Here is a 27,446-nt window from a genome sequence, read left to right on the forward strand (position 1 = left end):
GTCCTAGCAGCAGCGAAAAAAGGCAGCAAACAGTGCAGGAAACCATCAGTTGCTATAGTAAAACAAAGTAGCAAGAACAACTCTGCAAACATGACTCCCTCAGCTGGCTACAACACAAAGGTTAAGTAAATAAATGAGAGTCCAAGATATATTTATTTTTCTTTGTTACCGTGGATTACCAAATAGCACATAGCAAAAAAATTTGATTTCCTGCTACAATGTCGGAATCCTTAACTGTAGTGGCTGGGCTCCACCATAAATATCAATCACTCCCAGACTTCTGATTGATTGAGCTATAGTCCTTTCTGCTGCAGATATGTATGGAACGCCACCTCCACAAGCGACTGCAGCTAGGTCAAGAGTAGCATTCTTCCATGAACCTAGCTGCATCTATACTGCATAAACTACAATGCTCGGGGTGCGAATTTTTCACACCCCTGAGAGCCATAGCTTGTTAGCCTAACTTTTACATATCGTCCAGGCCTCGGTCTCCCATCTGGATTTCCCCTCCTCTGTACCAAACCCATGGTGTTTAACTCAGCATTGCCTGAGGAAAACCTCAAAAAGGATCAATACCTGTTTTGTCCTTTTAAGTACTGGGGAATGCTACTATCTGAAGTATATAGCCTCCTTTCCTATGTACATGCAAGGCTGCTCTTGATTAAATTAACGCTTGATAATCACATAAACAACACAATAATGGTCAAACAGAATCACATAACATTTCATAAAATAATCCAGGCATCTTCCATGTCCTTCATAGAGGACATGGACAAGACAGTTCTATACTCCAGTAATCCTTGGCTGACGAAACAATCACCTGGGGCCTTAAGCAGCTGGGTATGAAGTACAGCAGTCCTGCAGATGATGTTCTTTACACCAGACTACAGTTCTGTGGCCTTAAAGCAACCTCACCCCTGGTCCTGCACTCACCATATTTTGGGTAAATCAGACAATCTAGCCCGCCCATAGCCTTCAATTTAGCCATTCGGTGCACAGTAAATTTGTGAAGCAAACACCTATGATACATTATGAACACCTATGTGATGCCTTACGAATGTGAATTGGTCACATCTGCTTACTCCCACATCTTCCATTTTAAGGGTCTGAGTTTAGACTGCACAGTTTGGGGCTTTAAAGACTCAGAGCTTTTGGACAAAAAAAATACTGGCTGAACTGACAGCTTCATTTTATTTATTTTCTTGAAAGAGTTGTAGAAGCATCGGATGTTTCCAAATGTTACTTCCTTCCAGATAGTGCCATTTTCATCCTTCAGGAAATGGAAAATTACTTTATCAGTGATATTTTCTCTCCTGTTGATGAAGAACCATGTCTTCATGCAGTACTGTGTCTGAAAGTATATAAGAAAGGAATGGCTAACCACAAGTCTTGGTAAGAGAAAAAAAGTGCCCCAATTATTTATTTTGCTCATCCTCACATTCCACTACTATTACCAACTCAGTCAAGCTGGGCTGAATGGATAATGGAACTCCCAAGAGTAACGTATCAACCTACTCGAGTTTACACTTCAAAGAAGCTGCTGCAACTATGGAGCTAGTGGTAACAAGGAACACAAGGACAATGGAGGACTGGTCAGAAGGATGGGTTTTTAAAGAGATTCTAATCAAAGCAAAGATTATCAGAAAATTTCTCCTAATAATGAAATTCATATACTCAACTCTTGCTGAAATGAGGTGCCAGGGAAAGATGCAATTTCATTTATTTTTCAAAAAGTATTTTACTTCAGAACCTGGGAGTTCAATAATCTTTTGCGTCAGCAGCAAAATTTTGGGAGCATATAAAAAAAATCAATTTTTCATGTGTTAACAGCAAAGACATCAAAAGGGCTCTCCCTGACACAATGAGGACAGCCAAAAAGCCTCAATTAGATTATGCATTATGCCAAGATGGACAGGGTTTTTTGTGACCATCTAAAAGTAGAAAATAGAGTGTTTGGTGATTCAGTAAGTGGCATGATGCCCTCTGAACAAATACACCAGAACTATTAAGAGACAGTGTTTGATTATTAAAGATTGCTTGGCATTCAACAGAATAAGGCATTAATTCTAGTATCCTGGTCAAAATCCAATCTGATTAATTACATGATGCCTGCCTAAAGTTTCCCATGCAGTTTCAGATGGATATGTTATTCTTCACTTCCTGTCCTATGATACGTTCGCCTTCCTGTGTTCTGTGAAAAGGGCGAAAAAAAATCAATGAGAGATGAATTTATGCCTATGGATATAGTTTTAATATCAATTTGTACAGTGCTTGGAGGCACTGAGTTGAAAGGTTCAAAACAGATTAGAGGTATTGGTCCTTAATCAGAGTTCTGCTGCAGCCCCTCAAAAGGAAGCTCATATACCAGTAAGGGGCTGTAAAGATGACAGCCCCTGGGCAATGCACCTAATAGCATAATGGCCCTTTGCCATCCCTGCCTCACAAGGATACGGCTGGAATCTGGTTTGAGGACAAGAAAGGATATATGGCCAGATCTCATTATACTCTGGACATTCTGGGCACCTCTAGGCACCTTGTCAAACCTAACGTAAATTAGAATAACCCCAGCCATGCCCAGAAAGAGACACTTTTGCCTCCTTCTCTCCTCAATTGCAGAACTGTGGTTCAGAATTGCAACCCAAGATTGGGACAATTATTTAGTTAACAGAAAAAGAGCCTTAACAAGACTATACACATCACGACTCTGTATAACCTTGCTGTCTATAGCAGCACTGAACCACCTTTTCACAAACAGCTTGTCATCAGCCTCCATAGATCAAACAAAGATGGAAAAAAGTAATTCTAGGACACTTCATTCTGTTAATTGGGGGCAAACAGAATTATTGGTGTTTATCCACTGTAAAACAAATCATTATTAGCACAAAATAAGACAACTGCTTTGGGCTTCATTCAGGAAGAATGTATTAACTGCTTTCTTTATAAGTTTATTCTGTATGACAACAGGCTAAATGAAAGACTAAACAGATTTAAGCAAACAGTCCACACACATTTAAATGTATGTCATAATACTGAAATGTTACCACACCAAAATGCCTGTCACCATGTGTCTTACGCATATAAAAAAATTAAAGGAATGCTTGCTTCGGGCCACATTCTGCAGCCCTTAATTGAGCAAAGCTCCCACAGACAGCTGCATTCTCTCCCATTTAATTTCATTTCCATGGATGATGAAGTGATTACTGGTTTTGACTGGTAGTTCTGCACACTGATTTAAAAAAAAAGATAAACCATCGATCTGGGAACAAGCTTCTTAAATGAGATTGAATTACTACTGCCCCAAAATCCATAGGCTAGCATAGTCACACATGGCAGGCCAAATCCTCTGATGGTATAAGTTTGGGTGCTCCACTGAAGTCAATAATTGATGTGCACTTCCTAAGGGTCTGGCCCAATACCCATAAAGGAGGGGTTTCCTCTATGCTGTTTTAGGTATCACAATAAAACACACAGTAGTTAGAAGACATTTTTTAAAAGTGGTACACTAGCGTTCTTAAGTGAAACACATAGATTAACATTCAGCTATTACAACTTCTGAAAAAAAAATCACAACACAAAGAGGTTGGCAAATACAGCACTAAGTCTTAGTTCATTCCCCACTGGCCCAGTAAGGTACAATTTACACTTTCCTGAGCCAGCTTCAGAATTCATTTCCATGGTACTAGTTCCACTGCCTTCCCTTGATAGTTCTTCTAAGTTATGATTACAGGTGGCAATCAATCAGAGCCCCACCAGCAGCTGCCTGGCACATGCACATGAGTTCCAGCTCAGCACTGTACTTAAGCAGAAGCTTAATGTGAATAGTCCCACGGAAGTCAAATTAAATACATGCTTAATAAGTACTTTGCTGGATCTGGGCCATAGGACTGAGCCCCGACTCAAAATATCCACCAACCACCACAACTATATTCCCTCCCTCATTATTGCTTCAAACTGAGGGGTGGGCTGGCTCACTGCAAGGCCCCAGGTGAAGCAAGCATTGCATTTCTGCAACAACCCTCTTGACAGACGCAGTCCTGAATTATGCTTCTAAAAGGTGGAGTAATTACGGGCTGAATCTAGTCCCGCATAATAAACTGGATATTAAAAGGAATGCAAAGTTAAATACTTAGTTAATAAAAAAATATAGCATTTATTTAGCATATATATATATATATATATATATATATATATACACACACACACACACATATATACACACACACACACATATACATATATATATATATATATATATACACACACACACACACATACACACACACACACTAAATATATATAACACTTCTCTTCCAAAGTTCTCAAAGCAGTTTTTAGACAATAATTAAACCTCACAACACCCTCATGAGGTAGGTAACAAACACAAATTTAAATTCAAATTCAAATTATTTGAAGCTGAGTAAGGTTTTGAATTCTTTCCACAGACTCTCCCAGCATCCAAAGTGACCTGGATAGGCTATTACCAGCAGGAGAGTGAGTTTGTGTGTGTGGTTTTTGGAGGGGGGTGAGGGGGTGGGAGAACCTGGATTTCTGCAGGAAATGGCCCATCTTGATTATCATACTCATTGTGAAGAGAGTGGTCACTTTGGATGGGCTATTACCAGCAAGAGAGTGAGAGTGAGTTTGTCTGTGGGGGGGTGGAGGGTGAGAAAACGGGGATTTGTGCTGGAAATGCCCAACTTGATGATCACTTTAGATAAGCTATTACCAGCAGGAGAGTTGGGTGGGAGGAGGTATTGTTTCATGGTGTCTGTGTATATAATGTCTTCTGCAATTTCCACAGTATGCATCCGATGAAGTGAGCTGTAGCTCACGAAAGCTCATGCTCAAATAAATTGGTTAGTCTCTAAGGTGCCACAAGTCCTCCTTTTCTTTTTGATAATAATATGTCATTCATAATTTAACTATTCAACAGATGCTTGAATTTACACAACATTTCTATTTTGCAGTGCTCTGGTTGACAATGTTTTTGCTTGATATGTTTGTCTGATTTTTTTTTTGCTCCAGACTGTGATTCCCCCCAAACCCCACCCCCCACCATTCAACATAAAGGATGTGGATCCATTTGACAACATTGGTTAATGGTACACTTTTCTGGCTCAGGAAACTGCACAGTTGCAGTTTTCAGAGAACAAGTTATTTTCTTCTTAAACAATGAACACAAAAATGTAATTCACAAAATCTCCAGTCGCTGACTTTTTGTACAGACGACAGCTTGGATCCAGATTAACAGACGTCTGGATACCAATGAAATGTTACACTAACCTGGGTTTTCAATATCTATAAAATATTTTCATCCATCTTTATCTATGTTTATCTGATAGATTTTAGATGTAGAAAGGTAGCAATCTGATCATTAAAAACATCCTGCAGCTGTTATAACAATTCACTCATGGGGAATTTTCACCGGTGCCTTCTGTTATCCAACAAATGCATTCTTAACACTAAAGCTGGTTGGGAAACTTTGAGAAAATTTTTATTTTTGGAGGTGGGGGTGTATGGTTGGGGGGAGCAGGAGACTATGCCAATTCATCAAAACCAAAACATTTTGTGGGAACGTACCAGTTTCAAAGAAACTTTCATCAGGAAAGGTTTCTCAGGTTCACGATGGAGAAACCAATCCACACCAGAAGAGCAAATAGCCTGGTAGTCATCTGGGATGTTGGGAGACCCAACTTCGGGGCTCTGGTCTGACTCTGGAAGAGCAACGACTAGAGCAGATTGGAGAAAGGTGGTCAGGCCCTGCCCCTGAGGTGGGTCAGAAGGCCCCGGGAGGGGAAGGACGCCCTGCAGGTGGTGAGGGAGGAGATCAGGTCATGGCCCTTCAGGTTGGCAGGGCTGTAGAGTGAGCCTGCTCTGCACTCATCCTACAGTGGCAGTTCCTGTCCTGTGGGGCTGGGCCCAGCTCCCAGCATTGCGACCTGACGCTGCAACCCCATGCTCCACTCAGGTTTAGCCCAGCTTTTCCCTCCATCAGAGGGGTGGCCAGGCTAAATCTTAGGGGTGCTACAACCCAGTGCACAAGATTGCAACACTCAGAGTGTGGAGCTGGGCCCAGCAACAGAGGACAGGAGCCACCACAGCAAGGTGACGTTTTTTTGTTTTGTTACATGCTATTTTGCATTTTCAAAAAAACATGGGGCTCTAGTTATAGTCAGCCAGTCTCTCTCACTGGCCCAATGAATATTTAATTATTTATACTTATTAGAACAGATTCAACAGGAGACGCTATAGCCTAGTAGTCAAGGCGCTCCCATACGAGGTAAGAGACACAGGTTCAAGTCCCTGATCCAACTCAGGCAGAGCAGATGCTGGATTTTCCACATCCCAGGAGAGTGCTCTAACCACTAGGCCACTGGCTATTCTAGGGTGGTTGGTGCTGAATTGGAAAATTTTCATGGGACAGGAAAACCATTTCCTGCCCAACCCTATTAAACACACACCAAAAAGCAACAACAACACAGTCGTCTTAACTTGTGCCCTAACTGTAAAGCAAACATTCATATGTTCTAGGCTACTTTCTGTTCTTAAGTTTTAGGAGGTGTTAAACACACTTAAAATAGTGCTCCACATTTATAAAATTTTCCTCGACTTATTAGAAAGTAATCAAAAATCTAGTATTGGATCATTATGCAAAAGCATCAGCGTAAGTTTCTATTTGAGCTAAAAAGGTTTTTTGTTTGTTTGTTTTTGTAGCTTACAGATTTTTTTTAAGGCACGTGGGACAGATTTTTGGGCAGAAACCCAGTGCCGTAATTAGGCATTTTAGCACCCAGGGCGAGAAAGCATATTTGCACCCCCTACCATTTTTTCCCCATCCCATTCTTCCGCCCCTGCAGCTTTGCATCCTGGGCAGCTACCCTGCTCATCCTGCCTTGGTTACAGCCCTGCAGAAAAGCATTTCAGCACAGTAAAAGTAAGGAACACTCAGCTCCCCCTCTTATCTCAGCTGATTTAGATAACCAAAAATACAGGCGAGGTTGTTATGACATAATGGAGCTTGGAACTATCTGGACGAGCTGTGTGCTGTACTTTTGCTCTTCTCCTTGACACTGATACTAAAATAAAAAAATAAAATAATCATAAATAAAGACTCTTGGTACGGCTTTCTCCTGACACCGAATTACCAAATCCAGACTAGCAACAAGCTTGGTCGAGGAAAACCATAGTAAAAGAAATGAGTGCTGAGTTTGAGATTTGTATTATATTGGTTGTTTTGTAACACTACATAGCAATAAAGAAACTGAAGCATTCCACTGCTTATTATCTGTCTTCTTGTTTCTTCTTTTTTATTATTTCATGAGTAGCAACTACATATATTGTATATATCCTAATTTAAGTTTTCTGATATCCTACAAAATTGGTAAATATTAAAGATAATTACTGGAAAAGCAGCCTGCCTGATCCAGAGACTAATGTCATAAATGTGTTGTACTGATCTTCATCTGTCTAGATACTTACTCAGCCTTCATCATTGTTGTATCTGAGCACCTTGCAATCATTAATTGATTTTAACCTCCTGACCTCACAGAGGTTTTATGAAACACTACCCTCATTTTACAGATGGGTAACTGAGGCACAGAATAGACTAAGTGACCTGCAGAATAAGGCTGTAGCAGAACAGAGACTCAATCCTACCATCCATCCAGTCTCCTCAGGGGAAAAAGTGTCATTAGATAAAAAAATCTGGCAGCATGCTCAAATTATGATTTGTAGGAGGTTTTGTTTAATCACCAATAATTAGTTTGGGGTATATACAGAAAAATTAGATTTGGTAGTATCAGTACTTTAAACTGGATCTATCTAAATGTCTTACCTAACTTACATACAAGTACAGAAATGTATTTCAAAAAATAATTAATACTTTTTAAATGTACTTAAAATACTACTTTTAGGGAGACTTTGGGATCGGAGAAGAGATTTTAAATCTCTCATACTTAGAAAAGCTTTTGCTTTCAAAGGCTCTTCATAGTTGTCTTTGCAAATACTCCTTAATTAGTTTGGTGCCATGCTCTTTGCTGATAGTATTCTGGTTCCATATTATCCTGAATAGCACATCTTGTCCACCTGGTGTATTCTGCAGTGAAGTCATAGTCCTAATGCTGATTTAGTGACATCACATCAATTCCACATGGCAACAGACTCAGGTCATATACAGGATCCGGCAGCGAATTCTTAATCAAGCAAAAGGAAACTAGGCAAGGGGTAGAAACTCTCATTTGAAAACATTCCTATTTCTTTTGCAAATGTACTTTTTCCTTGTTTTAGATTTCTCTCTTTGGAGAGCTGCTTTGATTTTTTTTTTTAAATTAAACTAATAAGTAAGAGGTTCAGTAGAGCTTTATACAGTGCCAAATTCTGCCCTCAGTACACCCAACTTACATTTAAATCAATACAAACTGTTCATGAGTGTGTCTGAGGCCCAGACTTTGCTGGCAGCAGATGTCTGACCATTTTTATTTTCCAAGAAGGTGAAATGATGGTAATTTTAAATATTTAGTCATTATCTCGTGAACATTCTCTCCCTTGCTTTTCTTGTCCTATGTCCAATCTTCTCTTTCCTGAAGAACATTTTGGAAAACGTTCTCCTCTCTCATTGTCTAAACAATCTCACTGGTCATTTCAAACCTATTTGCTACTTTCCTGGTACTAGAACATTTGGTCAATGATCTTCCCATCTGTCCTGCTCTCCTCATCCTGCTGCTTCATATCACTATATTTGACACTATCAACCCTAACATGCTTTTAGATCATCTGGGCTCTCTGGCATCTCATCTAACCACTACAGTTTTGTAATGAACAACAGTCACTTCTGTGTCACGAGATCCTCTTCTGTTACATTACTCCCTAAAGATTTTCCCTTCTCCTCCTTTTCTACAATTCTTTTCCACCATTCTTTCCCTTGGCCGTGTATTTTCAGAAGTCAATCTTGGGAATTATTTCTATGCCACAGATGTCAAAAGATATAATCCCTGCCTCATTTCAACTCATTTTCCTCCTCTTCAGTTCCTGACTCTAGTTTTTTCCTGTGTATTTACAGGAAATTGTGGCAATTTCCTACTACAGGTGGTCCCCAGTATACATCTCCCCCTTATGTGTTGTTTTGCGTATCTGTCACTCATCAAACAGGGGAATGTGTTCTGATTCACGCCAGTCCCATCTGCCTATCTGTTGTCATCAGCCAGCACCCTCCCTCCCCTCCCCAGGTCCTCCTGCCTGCCAAAATCAGCTGTTCTGAGGCATGCAGGAGGCTGGGGGGAAGGGGAGGAGTAGAGGACAGGGAGCACACGGAGGACAGGGCAAAACTTGGCAGGAAGAGGTGGGGCAGGGGTGGAAGGGGAGCGGGAAGAGGCAGGGTAGGGGTGGGCATTTCGTTATCCATCGCCCTTTTCAAATACGCAACCCCGACGTATACCAGGGACCCACTATACTAATTGGTGAGCACCTTCACCTCTCTCCCCCATCCACTCCAATCATTCCCGTCATGTCTGTTTATTCAATGTGGCTGCTATCTTTTTTTCCTTCTGTATATTTCACCAATGTCTGCCAGCAGTGAGGTCTGAAACAGTGCTCTCGTCAGCCACTTCTTCAACCAACCCTTTGACATTCATACTTTTGGGTTCTCTCAACTATTTTAATACCATTTTATAATCCCCTAAATCCCAAGTTTAATAATTCTGTTATGTCCAAAATAAAATGGTTCATCTCTTCAGTTGGGAGAAACAGATATTCACAATCCTCAGAAATCTTCACTAGCTTCCTGACTACTTCAGAATCCAGTTCAAAATCCCCCATCTTCTTCTTCAAGATCCTACATGGAATTTCCTCCATGAGCTCTGACCTTATTTTTCCCTATTTTCTAGCCTCATGATGGTTGGGAGACTGTTTTAAGATGATGGCACAAGAACAACAGACTTCCTGCACTGAATAAGATTACTGTCAGCCCCCATACTCAAAACCTATCCATTCATCATCATAGCTTCCACTATCTGAACCTCCCACTTTTCCGGTGTTCCACAATTCCTTCAGAAACTTGGCATATATGCACTCTTTTTCATCTCTGTCCCACTACACATACAGCTGCAATCTACAGCAAGTATTGTAACCTATGTAAGTTTACTTGTGTATGCTTTTACAGACTTTAAAAGTAAGTATTCTATACAATATAGACTAAGCCTAATCCTGCATGCCTCCCTGCTCCATCTGGCCATTTTTCCTGACTAATTCAATCTCATTGGACTTAAACGAACAGCAGATGCCCTCAGCTCCTTATCGGGTCAGGGCAGGGTACAGCTGTCTAGGCTCTCAAAGTATCTCCTTCCCATTCTCACTAAGGCCACCTCACCTTAAGATTCACCAATCCTTCTTCAAATCACTCCTTACCCTCCATTCAATTATCCACTCCCGCGCTCCCATACAAAACTCTCCAATATTTCTTCACTCCCACGGAGGATGCTCTTTCTCCAAGATGAACCTACTGGGGTAAAGTCACCCAACCCTTTAGAGCAGCTCCTAAGTTTTGTCTTTCCCCCACCCAACTATCAATGAGGTTATACTATTTACATAAAGCCACCAGAATTTCTCCCAAATTCTGTATCTAAATATTCCTGGACCAGCTTTCAATTACTCCACCTCAAAGAACAGAACATTTTTCCCCTGGAAACCTTATTTTTAACTGAACTAATTAAGCTCAAATGTATGGTATTTAGCGTGAAATATAAATTCTATTTCTGAATAAAAGACATAAAAAGTACTCTTTTCTCTACTTTATTTAGTGTCTTTAAAAAAATAAAGACTGGAAGAGCAGAATTCAAAGCAATCCTTGATTTGGGGATGTCACAGTTTATAGCTCTCCACAGAGCATAAAAAGCAGTCTCCATCATGCTATTGCACAGCCAAGCCCACAAACAGCAAGGGGTGGTAACAAACAGCTGAAAGTCTGCAACCAAGGAAGCAAGAGACACCAGCAAATTTGATATTTATGTCTTAAGCCAACCAGAAGAAAATAGACAAAGGTAGGGTTGCCAACCCTCCCAGATTGCCTGGGAGTCTACCAGAATCGGCATCGATCTTCAGGTAACTACTGAAAGCAATCTGGAAGATTTTAATAGGTACAGCACAATTAACGACATTACATCATGTTGGGGGGGAAAAAAATCTCCCAGAATAGATTCAGTCAGAGTTGGCAACCCTAGACAAAGGGAATCCACTTGGGGAAGAAATCTTTATAAATTTCTTTAAACAATGATTTAGAAGTAGAGCTTGGTTTGTTTACCAAACAGAAAACAGGATATTAACAAGAACACATATTTAAGTGTGACGAAATCCAAATCCTTTCCAGTACAGGCTCTTCGGGCCCAGTTCACAGGTGCAATCTGGTCCCTTTATACTGCTACTTAGACTATGCAATGCAGCTGGGTGCTGGCCACTGATAGCCAGCAAAGAATCCCCCTTGCAGAGGGGAACCCACAGTGACAAATCTAGGAGAGACAGGTCACACACCAGGGATCCCATGTGCCCCTACGTTAGCATATGGATATGCAAGGGACAGGATAGAGGCAGTGCTCTACTACATTAATCTTCTGCTGGTGCCAGGGACAGACTGGCACAGAATTAGACAACTATAATCCGCTCCCTGATGCCTCTCACCATGTGCTCAGTTTTCCTCTGTGTGAGCTCTACTGAGCCCTTGTACTTTAGGGAATCCTAATAAATAAATCCTCTGAATCAGAATGATACAATAGCATAAGTGATGGGACCACCTATAAAGTTTAGATGTGAAAGATTTCCAAACTTTGGGAGTGTTTGGATACAGAGTTTCAGCGTGCGCTCATCTCTGGCAGGCAATACAGAGGACTGGAGAACCCCAGCCCCCTCAGAGAGTGAGGCCCAAATCCTCAGATGTATTTTGGTGCCTAAATACCTTCGAGGAGCTGAGACTGAGTGCTCACTGATCTCTGAAATTCTGAATGGCTCCTGATACTTAGAGGCCATACACACAGCCTGCAGAAGTTACTATAAATGGCAGAGTATATTTGCTTACGTCAATGAATTACTGTACATAGTGCTGTTTCTAAAGGTTAATCAAACAAAAAACCTGTTAAGTATTACATATATCCAATTCTCAGTAGAGTTGGAGAATGTTAAATGACTACTACAGTGATGGCAGATTATTTATATGGCAGTTTGCCTGTGTGCTTCAGAAATCAAAGCCCCACTGTGCTAGGCACTATACACTGTGCCCCACCCCAGCCCCCCAAAATAAAAGACAGTCCTGCCCCCGAAAAGCTTACAATCTAAGTATATGACCATAGACAATGGCCGGATGCATCAAACCAGATCTAAAAAGCACAAAGGAACAATGAAACAACTATGCACTAAAACAAAAAGCAGGGGTCACAGCATGCCAGTTGTCTAATTATTGTCAGGTTTGTTTGTTTTTTTAGGCATAATGGCAGAGGAGTGTTTTAATGAAGGAGTTGTAGGAGGAAAATAAGGTGGCTTTAAAGATATCTAAAAGGAACTCATTCAATGAATAGGGGACAGCATAGGAAAAGCATAAAGGTGCTTCAATGTTTAATGCTTACCAGTGAACTCCTTAAATTTACGTTTCAATGCTTCAAACTTTTACATTTTAATGTAGCTTGTGAAGAACTATAAGTGTCTAATGGATTTACATCCTTTGAATTACTGTTAATTTATAAAAGTGATATTAATATTTGAAAATGTTATCTCATGTTATATTAAAACAGAATTTTTATTTACTAGTGATATTAGGAAAGCAAGTACACGCAAGAATGTTCCAAGGAGGTGTGTTGTGGAAAACAAGTCACACCATCTGTTTGGTTCAAACAGTCTGAGGCCTTTTATTGAATACAAGCATGCAGGGAGAGGGAGACAGAGATGGTCACACGCAGGTGCCACCCTGGTCTCCAGTCTTATATAGGTCCAAATCCAAGCCACATGATGCATTTCCTTATCAGTTGTTTTTTCTCCACTGCTCAAGCATTATTAATAAAGCCTTATAAGGAATAATGGAGAGACAGTTTCATAATTAGCACAGTGCTGACGCACCTTGTTATTATCAAGATCTGCGGTTTGCTATGGCAGCATTTTGACTCGAGACTTTTGCAGGGTGGAGGGTGCATATAATGGACAGCTAGGGACTTTTCCGGAGGCCCTTTGGTTCTTTTCTAGTTAGAGATTGGCCTAGTCCATTATTTGGATCAAGTGCCACAGCCTAGCTTAAGCCTGGCAAATGCTTTTAGCTTAAGCCAAGTTTTACAGTATACAGGCCTGTAGGCCTCTTGCGTTACAGCTCTTGCATATGTTGCATTTAGTGCATAGACTGTGCCGCAGAATGGGAAGGAGTCAGCAATTTCCCCCACAGGTCTTTAAAGTAAAATGTGGAGTGTTTTTTAATTTAGGTCATAGTAATAAGATAAAATAGGTTTTAAAGTTTTAAGGTTCAGCATCTTTAGACAGACACCAGTATGTGAGTGAGCAGTCAAATTGACTGGCCTGCAGAAACACTCATTCTGGCTGTGCTCTTTGGCCAGTGCCAAACACAGTTGAGGTTGCATCAGTTGGGCAAGTGGGAGATGTGTGTCTGTCTTGCTCTTGTCACAGGTGTCTGGGTAGACTTTCTGCAGAATGGGCTGCTATGCCCTGATCTATGCCACTAGAAAGTGGCACAGCCTGGACCGAACCAAACCTGCTCTCTACTACTTTTTGCTTGAACTCAGATGAAGATGACGTAGCAGCAGCTCCAAAAGACAGGGATTTTAAAAGATTTTTGGTTGAATTTCTTCGGTTATGCTGAAAATTGCAGGATTCCAGGTTTAGGACTCATCCGCTGAAGCTATATTTAAAACGTGCTTTGGAATTCTAGGTGCTTTTCCTTCCCCATCCCTTCCATTCAGCTGAATAAGAGGTAGAGCTAAATTTCCTAATTAATTCTCTCCCCCCACCCCATCCCTTTTATCCTGTAATAACTGCCTTAATCTCTTTTACTTATTCTGAATGTTAGAAGCACAGATGGACAGTGAAGTCTGGCTCTGCAGCATTACCCCACCCAGCACCAACGGAAGTCTCTCTCCCTGAGCTCTATAGCGATCAGGATACTCAAGTGGGTACGGGTGGAGCCGGGAGAATGATCACTGAGTGATCCTGATTCTGGGCTGACACTGAACTCACTGATGCTTAGGAAGGGAGGGAGATGTTCACCATTTTGCATCCTCCAGATTCCGATTCCAGCCAGGTGCCGGGCCCAGGGCCGTCCCTAGCTATTCTGGGGCCCTACTCAGCTCCCCCACAGGGGGAAGGGGGGCGCCAGGCCTTCATGGGGGAGAGGAGGCTGACCCCCGGCCTCTGCGAGGGGGCCGGGGGAACCACCCCCCAGCACTCACCGGCAGTGCGGCTGGGGCCAGGCTGCTGCACTTCCCGCCGCCAGCGAGCACTGGCCCGGCCCTGCCAGAGTCCTCAGGGGACTGGGGGTGGGGGTGGGATGGAGCAGGGGCAGGAAGAGGCAGGGCTGGGGTGGAGCAAGTGCGGGGGCTTTGGGGAAGGGGTGGAGCTAGGGTGACCAGATGTCCCAATTTTATAGGAACATCCTCGATATTTGGGGCTGTGTCTTATATAGGTGCCTATTACCGCCCACCCCCTGTCCCGATTTTTCACACTTGCTGTCTGGTCATCCTAGGCGGAGCTGGGGCAGAGCAGGGGTGGGAAGAGGAGGGGCTGGAGCAGCATGCAGCTGCCCAGGGCACCAGGAAACATGGTTCCCCAAATTTCCTAGTGCCCTAGGCAGCTGCATATTTTGCGTATGGGTAAGGATGGCCCTGGCCAGGCCAGACCCCAGTGTAAGCTAGAGTACCCCTTAAGACACTCTAACTTATGCTCAGTTGCCTATGATCCCAAGGCCTGTTCAGGCAGCCAAGACTAACCTAGGCATAGGACACTCCTGCCATGACCTCTTCCCCTAGATATGCATTCCTACATTGAGATAACTTCCAAGTAGACAGTAAAGATAGCATTTGTCCTGCTTTTGTACTGCCAGATCACCGTACAACAGTAAAAAGCGGGGGCCAGCATCAAGGCCAGTACATACAGTGCATCAAGCTTTGAAAAATTTACCAGACTCCTACTAGTCCAGATGAAAGATACCTGTGACACCACATTTGTCCCCTGACTCAGAGCCATGCTGTAACAAGCTAGCAGCATTTGCCTTACATGCCCCCATCTTGATAATGGGGGTTGTCCCACATTAGTGGGATCTGCTAACTCAATAAGGCAACCAGCTCATTATCCTTCCCAAATATAAGAGATGGGAGTTTCTGTCGGGATCAAGTGGATATAGGAAGCGTAGGCAGAATAGTATTGAGCTAAGACCAGTAGAAGCAGCCAAGCATGAGAAGATTTGAGCTCAGCTTATGCAATCTTGTCAATTTCTGCACTATTAAAAATCAAAACCTGTGAAAGGTGCAAATTTAAGTTCTAAATAGGGTTTGAGCTACTTCTGAGAGCAGAAAACTGCACCTGTGTGAGCACATGCTTGCTCTCTCGTTCATTCTTTTAATTTACTTTGGCATGTATTCACATTGGCACCTTCTCTCAGCTCAATTCTAGGTGAACAGGAGGCTCTCTGCTTCCCAACCCCTCCTCCACAGCTAGGCCTAGTGTTCCTTGCTTCCCATTCCTGTCTAGTGAAGAAGCAGTGGCTCCAGGTTCTCTGCCATTTGGGTCCTCTCTTACGTACCATTAAAACAGTTGCTTTCATTGAGATCTGAATCTGGCCCATAGACTTCAAAGATGGCTAAGTATCATTATCTCCTCTCCCTTTTACAGATGGGGAAACAGACAGAGAAGTTGAGTGATGCACTCAGGGTCTTGCAATGAGCCAGCAACAGCACTGAGAACAGAACCCACATCTGAGTGCTATCCTATCTATTCACTGGACCATGCTGCCTCCTCTATGCACTTTTTAGGAGCGACAGAATATGACCTCTGTTTAATTAAAATAGTTTAAATAAATAAAAATTAAGTTACTTTTAGCAGTAGATAAATGACCAGATTCGGACCTTAATTTAAACCAGTGTAAATCCAGAGTGTCTCCACTGGTTTCAACAAACTTACTCCACTATAAACAGGGTCAGAATCTGGGCCCAGGCATATTAGGAGAGGAGATATATAAGCAGCATTGCTGATGGCACAACAAAAGCTCTGTTGAATTATTTAATATAACAGAACTGGCAATTCATCTGGATTAAAAAGTGTTCTAAAAATGTAAATTGGAAACTAGGGTCATGACTACTAGTGTTGTCCCTTGTTGCCTTTAACCATAGCAGATAATGCATTTGTTTTAAATCAGTTTGAATTCCACATTAGAAAAACACTTCTGCTTTGAACAATAGTGGGAGATACTGCTCTTTTAGGTCACAGAAATAGAATCCTGAAGCCTATCAACTGATCTTACGGAACCAAAACAGCTTCTGACAAAAAGAGTAAAGGATTTCCCCCACGTCTGTGGTGGATGTTCATTATTATTTCAAACAGTCAAAAAAAGCCGACACATACATGAATTAGAGTAGTTCAGGAGCAGCAAGTTATTAACTGTCTCTACATTTATAAAAAAAGTGAACCACAAACCTGTGGTGAATTTCCATTTTATTTTTACCTGCACTATCTTGTTTTGATTAACTGAATGAGACAGAGGAGAAACAAAATAGATCGTAGCTTCAGGCGAGATGCCCAACTCTGTCAATCTATTATAATGTGCCAAAACTGATTAAGTTGGAGGTAATTTAATCAAGTTTAAAATGAGTAAGCATAATTTTGCTGTTTTCAAAACAGGCCAGTTCTGTATTCTTTTGTTTATATAAAACTTAATAAATATTCAGGGATAGCTCTGACACACCTTATTCATTAGTGAGTCGTTCAATAAACTGAACCAGTGCTGGTTTAGGTATTTTAAATATTTATAATGAATGTATCTTCCTAGGCTAGTATAGATACAATTTTTTTCTTTTTTGTAAATACAAAAAAAAAAGTGTGTAAATACAGAAAACTATTAGCATTTTGGTTGCAAGGGGCCATTCCTCCCTTAGCTCCAAACTCCCTTTAGGCATGATCCTCTTCTCATTCAAGCCATTGGCAAACTCCCATTAACTTCAATAAGAGTAGAAATAGACCCAATGTGTGCTGCAAAGATCAGTATACAGTTGTGCCAGTTCTTTTGCCCAAGAAAACCAAAGGCTGCCACTCAAGCAAGAGTACTGAAATAAGCTGCACACGCTACATAAATGGTGCAGAATGGTGATTTGTTAGCTCTATTTAAAGTTTAAGTCCAAACAACAATCAAGCAGCATCTAGTCTCCTACATTGGCATGGAGAATTAACAAAGATTTATTTGCTGAAGATAATAGATTATAAACATTAAGGCTGAATTTTCAAAAGACTGCATCAATGGTTCACCTGCAAGAGTGTCTACTCACCTATCGTGCCTTCAAAAAACCATTACACATGCGCAAGTATTTATTTGCAAGAGAAATATTTGTCCCTGTAAAAATTTATTTTCTGCAAATGCTTCCTTTTCATCATCTTGAGAATCTGGATATAAAAGTTATCAAGGATTACCAAAGTTTGAAGCTGTAAAATGTATTAGAGTACTAGCAGTAAAGTCAGGGAACCATGGCATTTTGATCACTAAACATTTCTACATGTATCTGTTTTCTTCCAATGGTGGTGCATTTTTTTTTTTTTTAATACTGTGGTTGAAAAATCCAGTTGCTTTCTACTTTAAAGAGAATTTTTTCAGTTAACAGATTTAGCATTTCGTGTGCTCCGAAACATGTCCATTTCCCGCCCCCCCCCGCCCAATTGTCCAATGTTAAGTGAAAAGCACCACATATGTATATATTTGGACAGCCAGTGAAGACTTAATCCCAATGTGTGAACAGTTTTGCTTCTTATAGAGTCTAAAAGAAAATCTAAGTCAGAGAACTAAAATCCACAGAACCACAGGGTTCGATCAAGCTGCTATTACATACAAGTTTACTTGCAAATATACATAATATAATGCTGCTCAGAGATTGCGCATAGAACTCCTACAGTTAAGATCATCTACTCAGTCTTCCTTGCTTTTATGTTGTTAGACAGGACTAAGATTTCTAGGCCATTGCCCACTTGATGACACACACATTGACTTGTGGATTTCTAGTCAATTTGATTCCCTCACGTTCTGTAGTTATCTTGCTACTTATTTGTTTTTTAAATGGTTGTTTAAATTTAAATCCAGATGTGAAAAAAAAAACCACCACCTTCATAGCACCCATTTGTGTGCTTCTAAAGTACATAATCATACCCCCCTCCCTCCAGTAGCCTCAGTCTTTAAGGCTGTACATACAGAATTCGCCCAAATTTTTCTCATGCACAATTCTCTCCAAACATTTCTTCATCCTAGTTGGCCTTCTCTTCCCTACCTATCGTGTCCAAACCTGTACACAGCATTGTGCTTATTTCATCTTCCTTTCAGATTATCCATGTAATCAGACATTGCAAGCACTTTAAGCCATATTAATAAGAATGTATTACCATCTCACAAACAATGAGCTTGATTTTCATTTACACTAAGCCCCCTTTATACCCACTTTAAGACTCTTTACACTTCCAGATCAGTGTGAAGGGGGCTTGTCAACACACAAAAGTTATACCACGTTAAGTATAAGAACGGCCATACTGGGTCAGACCAAAGGTCCATCCAGCCCAGTATCCTGTCTGCCGACAGTGGCCAATGCCAGGTGCCCCAGAGGGAGTGAACCTAACAGGTAATGATCAAGTGATCTCTTTCCTGCCATCCATCTCCACCCTCTGACAAATAGAGGCTAGGAGCCATTCCTTACCCATCCTGGCTAATAGCCATTAATGCACTTAACCTCCATGAATTTATCTAGTTCTCTTTTAAACCCTGTTACAGTCCTAGCCGTCACAATCTCCTCAGGCAAGGAGTTCCACAGGTTGACTGTGTGCTGTGTGAAGAACGTCCTTTTATTTGTTTTAAACCTGCTGTCCATTAATTTCATTTGGTGGCCCCTAGTTCTTATATTATGGGAACAAGTAAATAACTTTTCCTTATTCACTTTCTCCACACCACTCAAGATTTTATATACCTCTATCATATTCCCCCCCTTAGTCTCCTTTTTTCCAAGCTGAAAAGTCCTCGCCTCTTTAATCTCTCCTCATATGGGACCCGTTCCAAACCCCTAATTATTTTATTTGTCCTTCTCTGAACCTTTTCTAATGCCAGTATCTCTTTTTTGAGATGAGGAGACCACATCTGTACGCAGTATTCAAGATGTGGGCGTACCATGGATTTATACAAGGGTAACAAGATATTCTCCATCTTATTCTCTCTCCCTTTTTTAATGATTCCTGACATCCTGTTCACTTTTTTGACTGCTGCTGCACACTGCGTGGATGTCTTCAGAGAACTATCCACGATGACTCTAAGATCTCTTTCCTGATTAGTTGTAGCTAAACTAGCCCCCACTATATACTATATTGTATGTATAGTTGGGGTTATATTTTCCAATGTGCATTACTTTACATTTATCCACATTAAATTTCATTTGCCATTTTGCTGCCCAATCTCTTAGTTTTGCGAGATCTTTTTGAAGTTCTTCACAGTCTCCTTTGGTCTTAACTATCTTGAGCAGTTTAGTATCGTCTGCAAACTTGGCCACCGCACTGTTTACCCCTTTCTCCAGATCATTTATGAATAAGTTGAATAGGATTGGTCCTAGGACTGACCCTTGGGGAACACCACTAGTTACCCTCTCCATTCTGAAAATTTATCATTTATTCCTACCTTTTGTTCCCTGTCTTTTAACCAGTTATCAGTCCATGAAAGGATCTTCCCTCTTATCCCATGACAACTTAATTTACGTATGAGCCTTTGGTGAAGGACCTTGTCAAAGGCTTTCTGGAAATCTAAATACACTGTGTCCACTGGCTCCCCCTTGTCCACATGTTTGTTGACCCCTTCAAAGAACTCTAATAGATTAGTAAGACATGATTTCCCATTACAGAAACCATATGGACTGTTGCACAAGAATTTATGTTCTTTTATGTGTCTGACAATTTTATTCTTTACTATTGTTTCAACTAATTTGCCCGGTACTGACGTTAGAAGTACATGTACAAAGGTGCCTTAGCAGTACAGCTTATTTTCCTTCCATTATGGGAATAAACTACACTGGTATCTGCCACCTTTCTACCAGTATAACTGCATTACCAACACTTCAGTAGAACAATCACAACCCTAATAGAAATAGTTAAATCAGTACAAAAAGAGTTTGTGTATAAACCAGGCCTTACAGTGTAAATTAGAATCCGGCCCAATACATCTACTAAACATATTAGTCAGGTCTCCTCTGATTATTGGTTTTAATTTTATTGACTGATAAATATTCAAGTCTACAGTTTTAAAATAAATAATTACATTTTCAAAAGCACCTAAGTGACTTAGAAACCTAAGAGATAAGGTGGGTTGGCAAAATCTTTTATTGGACCAACTTGTTGAAAGAGACATGCTTTTGAGCTTACCCAGAGCTTTTCTTCTTGTTTCTCTAATATCCAGGCACCAACACAGCTACAACTACACTGCAAACAATTAGAAATCTAAGAGACTTTCAGACTTTTGAGCCTCATTGAAAATGAGGTGAAAGTCTCACTGAAAGTGAACAGGATTTAGACACTTAGATTAAGTCACTTCTGAAAATCTTAGGCTCCTAGGTCAGTTAGTTGCTTTCGAAAATGTTACCTATAGTTTCTAATGGATTTGTTACAGTTAAAATGACCTGCGGCTTCTTAGTGTTGTATACTGCCATCTAGTGTAGAATGTATTTATGTTCCAAGTATCTGACAGATTTAGAACATGAAAATTCCATCTTTTTTAAAGCAAAATGTTTTCATACAAATAGCAGTCAACATGTTTCTACATTGTTTGAAAAAGAGGGGAAAACAAGACTATATTCACCTGAACAAAATCATTCCAGTCTCAGAAATTTAAGACCAGAGGGCACCTACAAACATGAAAGTTGCAGAAGACCTGAATTGCATGTGCACAAGTAAAAATCCAACCTGGATTTTTTTATTCTATTTATTAAATATTCAGTATACGTTATTTATTATGAAGATTTTAATAGATATACCAATTGGAACGTTACAAGTTTAGCAGCTCTCCATGTTAAAACACTATAAAATAACCACCAAAAACTATTGTTAGTGATTAAGAAGCATAGCTTTGATCTCCCTAATTTCTCTTTTTAGAGCTTATTTCAAATTTAAAGATTTCATTGTTTTATCCCAATTTGCTACCTCTACATTTGTACCATATTCCTTTGTTTTAGTGTTCAATCACTGGAGCCTATCATCTTTGAATGATAACCTCAACCCCTCTAAAACTGAAATACAAGCTGTTGTACACGTCTTAAAGAAAGCTTGCTCAATGATCAGTGTGAATGACAACTTTTCCCACACAGGGAATGTTCTTATCATTATCGCTACCAATTTGCACAACTAGGCTGTGTCATGTGACAATCCTACAGCAGCATCACTAGTTGTCTGTCATGACAGTTCGTGACAAAGAAGTTCCATAAATAGTATATCTGAAATAATAATAATAATAAAATCAGTTTATCTTTACAAGGCAATCAAGTTACTTTGATTATAGACAAAAAGGTTTTCTTTCCACACAATCCCCACTGTTTATAATTTCTATTTGACAATCTAAGACGTTCCCTTGAACTGATACCTAAAAAGGATCACTAACTGTATTGGACTGCAATTATCATAAACATCAAGTGTCACAGTTCAATTTTTGAGGCCAGATGCTGTTCCCTTATCCAATAGTGTATACTGGTCTGACTCCATTAAAATTAGTGGAGAATTATTCCATATTTACACCATTATAGTGGTGAAAATTTCACTCTCTGGGCCTGATTCCCCAATTCGAGATACTTTGTGTAGCCATTTACACATGTCCTAAGTGAGAATAAAAACACTACCAAACCAGAGTGAAAGTGCCTTTATGTCCACATTGCACAACACTAAAATTCTGATTTGTTAGTGTTTTACTTCTGTGCAAACTGAGTGTAAATAACTATACATGGTGCAAGCCAAAAATCAGGCCCTACATATTTATCCTCCTCCCCTGACTTAATGTGGATTGAGCTTTTCAAAGTCATTTTTATAAAGAAAACACACACCTTACCTATAAGCTTAGAACATGCTTTAGGTACCACTATACAGCTAGAACTGTTGCTTATAACCACAGAAAAGTTACATGAAACCCTAGCATAAGCTGTATACAGTGAAAGCTTATTTATATGTAGCATAATCGGTATACAGTAAAATCTCATTTCCTACAAGAGTTTCTCCCTATTAATCATACTGTATCATATGACCACCTCTTACCATGACCAGAAAAACTGAAGTTAAGCAACTGTTATTAACAAATTCCACTATACTTGTCAAATTAGCATCTTCATTGTGACAGATTTACTGCAATGGCAGATACACACAGGAGCAATGGGATAAGAAGACTGGTGAAATTATGACAGTACGTACAAACATATAGGAACACTTTCTTTTTCAAGAGAAAAACCTGTTAAATTAGTTCTGCTCCCCATTCAGACAAGACATGAGATCATTTTACTATTTTGATTTCTTCACCTTTAAATATCTGCAGGATGCTTTCTAGATTCTATAGGATTCTCAGTGAGCACATCCACCTCTGTGCATGCATTATATAGGTCTAATAATATGGGAAATGCCTTAAAAGTATGATGTTTAAAGGGTAAAAATTATCCACCAAGGATACAAAATGATGTTTTTTAAGAAGTGTTACTGCACAACAGCATATGATCATGCAATACTGATTCAGCCGGTCACAGAAATGAACCTCATAAATTATATCATGCATTTAATATTATAGTATGCCAGTTATACAACTATAATTAATGCTGTCTGTGAGTTCTCATTAAAAAAAATCCTTTCCAGTGGTAAAAATACGTGAAACTTAGAAATGTCTATGGGCAATAGTCACTAGAGGGTAAGGGGGAAAAGGTTTAGTACTGCAGACTGATTCATGAGGCCTTTTTAAAATTTTAGGCTTGATTGTCTTTTCACTTTCACCTGTGTAAATCAGGATTACAATTTAACAACGGAGTTACGCTGGTGTAAGTGAGAGGACCTTCTGGACTCTTCTCTTTACATGCAAAGGCACATGTCTAACTAAATTTGGCTTATAAAGCAATTTTTGTAGAAACAGTTTTTATGAAAACTAAGACAAATAGAAGTAATTCTACTTTAAAAAAAAAATCTGTGCAACTAGTTGCATTGTATATGGGTATTTAACTTCTTGTTTGTGAATTCATACCAATTTCTAGCTACTGTAGTTATAAAAGTTCAAGTGAAGTAACGGAACCCCCCCATCACTGGAATAATTTAAAACTGGACTGGACAAACCATTTGAGAATATACTAGCAGGAGAGGGACAAGAGAAGACTTATACAAGTTCTCCATCTCTAATTTATATGACAAAATAGTTTCTCATAACCTCTGCTCAACAGTCAGCTGGGAAGTGAAGTTCCCAAGTGCACTGAGTGGAGTTCACAGTTCTCTGCTCTCTCAATATTGCCATCGTGGATTTTGTGTCAGAACAAAATAAATTAAAATCTCTTATCAATGTGAAGATATTTCTGAGCTAAATTCTGACCAGACTTAAACACTGTACAACCTCCTCTAACACTGATAGGACTGCCTGGCTGACCAGGGCCAATTCCTGCTCACCTTACTCTTGTGACTAGTACCTTAATTTCAGTGGGACTGTTTGTGTGAATAAGGCAAGCAGGATTTGGTCCTGCATAGGTAACTCCAAACAATACTATAAGGAATTGTGTGCATAAAATCCCATACAATTTCCTAAATTAGAGGATAGAACACAAAGTCTCAAGTAGAACCTGTCAGATTTAAGACAAATCAGTAGGAGACATGAACTGCCCTTCCAAACAAACATTAAACAACAATTTAAGATTTTTTATGCTTCTGTATTTCAGCCAACACTTCGTTTTTAAAAAAAAAATTGGCTAGTAATTAATCTATAAAATGGATTAGTGTTTTGATATTAAAGTGATATTGCCAATATTTGTCATTTAGACTTAAGTACGTATCACATCAATTTTTGAAACAAAGACCTCTGAAACACAGATGTGGTGTGTACTATAAATATTAGCCTAGATTTTAATATGGTTTGTACCAACCTGATTTGCCAGCATAAATATTTTCCAGACAAGAAAGATGGAAGGATAAATACATGTTAGATGAAAACATGATTTAATAAACTTTCATGAAAATGTTTTCAATTTCTTTAACTTTAAAGTCACTATACTTAAATTAATACTTAATATAAATCAGTAAGCTGAGAAGTTCATACATAACAAAGGTATCTTACATTCACATTATTTTGTAATTTGTGCCTCAGTTTGTGGGAGGAGAAGCGGTATAAGGACTAAGTCTCACCATTATCTTCTCTTCCTGGCTGATACCATTGTAGGTCACAGCTGTCTTTAACTTATTTATATATAGTGTTTTAGCTTTTGATGTCTACTGTACCAGAACATATTTTGATTAACACCTAACTGTTTGTAACATGGAGCTGGGATCCTCTGTTACCCGTCTAAAAAAATTAAACCACTAGGAGGAGGTCTCTATTCCCAACATAACCAGTTAGGTATCAAACTTTCAAATGTCAGGAACAAAATATTTTAAATCACTCATTTAAATCCACTAATCATGACATTTTTTTAATAACTGCCACAATTTAAAGGAGCACGTTTTGCAACTGCTGAAGAGATGGTAAGAAAAATGTGTAACCTGAAATTAGCTGATGAAATGCATCCCGTACCACAACAGAGATTAGAACGCTCAAAACCCGCATTAAAAGTGAGAGGAACCCCCAGCGGCTTTTGCTAATAAGTTCTACGTAGCAGCAGCATCCTGCAAACTAGGCTCATCCTCAGCACTAAATCGGTCTCCCTTTCCCCGGCAACCGCCTGTTTGGTACCCAGCCGCAAATCTCCTCAGCAGCCGAGGGCAGAAAGGAGAAGCACCCACCGATCGCCACCCATCCACCCCCTGGCTCTAGCCCCAACGGGGAGAGAAAGAAAGGGTGACAAAGAAGAGGGGGGCAGATCCCCCAGCATTAACCGCACCTCGTGAGTGGGCAAGAGCAGGCACGAGTGGGCAGAAGGGAGCAGCAACCTCCACCTACGCGGGCGGAAGGGGGAGCGCAGCAGCTGCCCAGAGCCCCGTGCTTGCTCTCTCTGACCCAAGCAGTTGCAAGCCCCTAACTAAGGAACTCCCCAGAGCCGAGCCAGCGGCGGCTCTGGGGCTTTGGTGGGCGGGGGAAGGCGAAATGCCCAGCCCGGAAGGAAGGCTCTGCAAAGCTCCTGGCTGCGGCACCTTCCAGGCTCTGCTTGTCGGTTAGGACCGGAACACTGAGAAACTTGATTGGGGCGGGAGACGGAGGCTTCACCTGAAGTGCGCCCCTACAGCCCCTGCTTCCCTCCCTACGCAGCCAGAGACCCCGAGCCCCGGCCAGTCTGCGCGGTCATTACCTGGCTCGGAGCAGGGAGCCGGCCGCGCAGAGAGACTCGAGCCGCCTGTCACTCAGCAGCTGGGTAACCTGCTATTTATAGTCCGGAGCCTCTGGCCCAGACGGCGAGAGGAAGCCAGGAGCTGTGGCGCTGCTGGGCAGCGAGACCCGGCCACCCTCTGCCCGCAGCCGCGGCGAGAAGTTGCAGCGCCCGCCTTCCTCCGGGCGCGTCTGCTCCCAATGTCCGCGCAGCCCGCCGGCAGCGGCCTTGGAGTTCGCGCCCCTGGCGCCCGCCCGCCCGCGGGGAGGAGAGGAGCCGCGAGCTGCCGCCGCCCCTGCCTGTCACTGCGCAAAGCAGCCCCGGCAAGCCGCGCTCACCGCGAGGTGACCTGCCGCGGCTGGAGGAGGGGAGAGCGAGCCGGGCGTGTGGGAGGGAGAAGCTGCCGCTTGCCACTCCCCTCCCGCCGTCCAGAGGAGCCGGGCATCCGCTGCAGCCTCCCCTGGGGCCACAGCCCGGCAGCTCGGGCAGAGCTCCCCGAGCCCGCCCCGCCCAGCAGCCTCCGGGGCACTCCGCCGAGGGGCTGGTCGCCAGGGCTCCTCCCCCCACACCTCTAGGAAAGGGTCAAGCCCTGGCCTAGCCCCTAGCTCCCCCTCCTGTGGAGAGGCCGGGGCACAGCCAACCAAGTAGATGCACCCTCCTGGCTCAGGGGGAAGGATTAGTCACGCCTCCCCAGAGCTAAAAATGGGGCATTTTAGGAAAAACAACTCCATTAACTACACTGGACTGGAAAAGTATTTGGGGAGGGGATGGGGTGTCAACACCTTGCTAATGGAGAAGGGATTTTACAAAGAAAACAGGCCTGATGACATATCTGCTGCCCCACATCTAGCATGAATACTTTGCCCGTCAGCATCTCGCAGGCCCGTCATAACATTATCCAGTGCTCGGCAAAGATTAATATGCTATTATGCTGGAAAGTGATAATGGCTGTCATCATGCACACCATCACCATGTGTGTTAGGCTAAATGGAAAGACAAATTCAATGCCATTCATGTACTGGTAGCTGATGGCAAGAGGAAGCTACCCCCCAAGGCAATGGGTTGCATGGCAAGGCCAATGAGAAGCTAAGCTACATAGGAAAACCCCGCAGCCTGTCACTAGTTGCAAATACTGGGGTGAGGGGATTGATTGGTTGCACAAGAGTGTGAGAGAGAGCCCTCAGTCAGACAAAGAAGCAGTCGAGCACATAGCCATGAGAGGGAGATACACATGCTGGTGGCACAGAACCCTCTGGAAAGGCAGGCTTGGAATTTATGACTAAGGAAACTGCCTCCTGTTTGTTTCTACTGTGTTTGGGGAAACAGGACCTTATGTGTATTCTTGGTAAACAAACACTATTACACCAAAGAAAGACAATACCTGATTTGTAGGCTGCTGGTGTGCCGAGAACACCCTTTGCCATGCAGACCAGTATTGTCTCCTTGTACTTTTCCACTGAAGTGTCAATATCCCATTGTCTGATCTTATACTCATGGGGGGAGGGGGTGGGAAGGGAAGAGGAGAGAGACAGGGATCATCTTCTTTTCTGTTTGTACAGGTCCTAGTCCATAGCTAGGTCTTCTGAGCACTACAATAATACAAATAATTAATTTCTCCTGCCAGAAATAACCTTGCAAGACCCCAAATATTGGCTAGCCATTTAGGCCAAAGAGGGCAACAGTGTTCAGTCCATTTTAACTATATAGTTGTCTCTTACTGTAACAGACAAGACA

The 27,446-nt window shown here is 41.4% G+C and overlaps 1 protein-coding gene across 5 annotated transcripts in view; it reads right to left on the bottom strand.

Annotated features, from left to right (window-relative positions):
- Positions 1–26,022, bottom strand: part of INPP4B (inositol polyphosphate-4-phosphatase type II B) — a 476,198-nt gene extending 450,176 nt beyond the window's left edge. For all 5 annotated transcript variants that reach the window (XM_074950913.1, XM_074950912.1, XM_074950910.1 and 2 more), the window contains exon 1: positions 25,695–26,022. The gene's annotated coding sequence lies outside the window, so the exon portion shown is untranslated. The remainder of the gene's footprint in view (positions 1–25,694) is intronic.
- Positions 26,023–27,446: the final 1,424 nt, after the last annotated feature.

Source organism: Natator depressus, chromosome 4 (assembly GCF_965152275.1).
Source record: "Natator depressus isolate rNatDep1 chromosome 4, rNatDep2.hap1, whole genome shotgun sequence".
NCBI lineage: Eukaryota > Metazoa > Chordata > Testudines > Cheloniidae > Natator > Natator depressus.